Genomic DNA, 2,443 nt, shown 5'->3' with positions numbered 1-2,443 from the left:
GTTTCACTCAGTGTTTATCGTCTGGCGAACAGAAGATAAAGTAAATAAAGCAATATATTATGAATTGTAATATATATCAAGGTAATATCTCACACTTGTAATTGAATAAAAATATATGGAATCGATCATGCGAAAAAAAAGAGGATAAAATAAAGAAAGAAAACGAAATGTGAAGGTAATTTTTCCTTGTTTGATTTTCTATGTTTTGTATTTTATTATCTCCCCCCCATCTCTCTCTCTCTCTCTCTCTCTCTCTCTCTCTCTCTCTCTCTCTCTCTCTCTCTCTCTCTCTTTCCCTTGTTCCTTTCTTTGGTTCTTATTATTATGTTTACGTTACTAAATTACTTTTTCCTTAGTTTTTTTTTTTATTTCGATTACCTGTATTTTTGGTGTTTAAAAATGTACATGTATTTTCTGCCTCTTTCACTTTTTCTCTTTAATTAACAAAATATCCATCCTACTCAAACTTTGCCATGCACTTTTTCTTTTTAATTTCCTGCACACGTTTTCTGTACATAATTCATACTTTGCTCATTTGACAATTTTTTATTCTCCATTCCCTCCTACATATTTCATCTTCCTTACTCTGTCCTCCTCCTCCTCCTCCTATTCCAATTTTTATTCTCCATTCCCTCCTACATATTTTATCTTCCTTACTCTGTCCTCCTCCTCCTCCTATTCCTCCTCCTCCATCTTCAACTTCATTACGCCCTCCACACATTCTTCTCCTCGTTCCATCACACCTCTTATTTTCTCCCTCTCGCCAGACACACGTCCTCTTTATTCATTTCACAACACCGTCAACACAATTTGTATAATTCCATGGCAGTTAAGAAATGGAGAAAATAAGAAAATGACTAACCTTAATGAACATAGTTTCTAATGTTTGCTAGAATTATGAGGAAAACACCTTTGGAAAACCTTAATAACCTCCACTACAGCCTGATAAAGATAGTCGAAATAAGAAGGCGAAATGCTTCATAATGCAAACCTCAGCCTGATATCTCTTAGCAAACGAGGAACACAAAGCAAGGTGGATAAGTAAATGTTGACAAAAATGGTAAGAATGAACTTAGGTAATCATCATTGTGGGGTCTAAGAAAATGCCAATGTGACATGGCTTATTGCGCCCAAAGCACCCTGAGATGAATATGATGATGACGATGATGACGATAGCAATAATAACCGTCAAATGTTCGCCCCACACAAGCAGCGCCTTCCATCTCCTCACCTTCCTGTCAGCCAGAATACCTTCCCTCAACTTTCCGTGCCTTCCCTAATCCAAGCTTCCCTGCCGTGTCTGTCTTTCCATCTTATGCATAATATTATTCTCTTCATTTCTCTCCCAAGGCTTATGAGTTTTGCCCCACAGCACTCCTGCCGGGCTGCGGGGTTCTGGTCCTTAACTTAAATAAGATACACGTGATGTATTGCCCTCACATTCCCGCTGGCCTTGAGGTGTGTGAAGGTGAAATTTTATATGATCATTCCTCGTTTAATCACACCTGTATTATATTACTGCTATTAATTAAAACAGATAGGTGCAGTATGCTATTTTTATATGCCTAACTACCTTAATCAAATTTGCAAAGGTGTAATTTTAAGTGACTCCTCTTTGCTCGACGAGGGAAGGTATCTTAAGCATATTAGCCGTACTCCTGTATTACTGTATTATATAACTGTCCTTAACTTCAATAGGACAGGTGTGATGTATTACCAATATATTACCTTTCTATGTCTACTCGCCTAAATTAAAAGTGTAAAGGTGTAATTTCTAATGCATCTTAAATCTGTTTCGCCATATTCCATTATTCTATTATATTACTCTCCTTAATTTCAATAGGACAGGTGTCATACATTACCTTTATGAAGCTGCCCATCTTAATTACAACCTGTGCAAGATGTAATTTCAAGTGGTCGTCCTTTGCTTACTGACAGAACACAATCCATCTGTCCTTCCCATCACATTACTATTACAAGCAAGACTATTAATCCTGCAGCCAGACTGAACTTAATCCTTACTGGTAAACTTGCTAGACTTAATGAGAGAAAAAGAGTTTATTACATCAAATGACATTACATCACAGACAAAGAGAGCATTATCTTAAGTCTGTTTCCCCACTAAAGCACTTCTTATGTCCTGGTATTTAATTAACGAGGACAACACAACAGCGCACCTGTCTGTACCACCACTTGACTTAAACACACAAGAATAACATTAGCTCTCCACTCCTCGTCCAGTATTTCACCATTTTTAGTCAAGTTGGTGTATTTAATATCACACCCCTACCTCTCCTGAATTCAAATAATGATCCAGTTTACGGGGACTTTACGTTCTTTCTTTACGAGTTTTCCTTTCATAATTATCAGTAAGGCACAATAACAGCACTAATTCTAACTAACGATGTGCTGAAGGCAAGATGTGGGAGGTATTTAACTTCAT

At 37.0% G+C, this 2,443-nt stretch overlaps 1 long non-coding RNA gene across 1 annotated transcript in view; it reads right to left on the bottom strand.

The window, feature by feature from the left end:
• Positions 1-362: 362 nt before the first annotated feature.
• The window catches only part of LOC135097722 (uncharacterized), an 18,855-nt gene continuing 16,774 nt past the window's right edge, over positions 363-2,443 (bottom strand). The window contains exon 4 of the long non-coding RNA XR_010266061.1: positions 363-2,443. This exon is cut by the window's right edge and continues 2,403 nt beyond it. This is a non-coding gene — a long non-coding RNA (uncharacterized LOC135097722).

Source organism: Scylla paramamosain, unplaced genomic scaffold, assembly GCF_035594125.1.
Source record: "Scylla paramamosain isolate STU-SP2022 unplaced genomic scaffold, ASM3559412v1 Contig30, whole genome shotgun sequence".
Taxonomy (NCBI): domain Eukaryota; kingdom Metazoa; phylum Arthropoda; class Malacostraca; order Decapoda; family Portunidae; genus Scylla; species Scylla paramamosain.
This window is presented reverse-complemented; position numbering and strand designations above follow the sequence as displayed.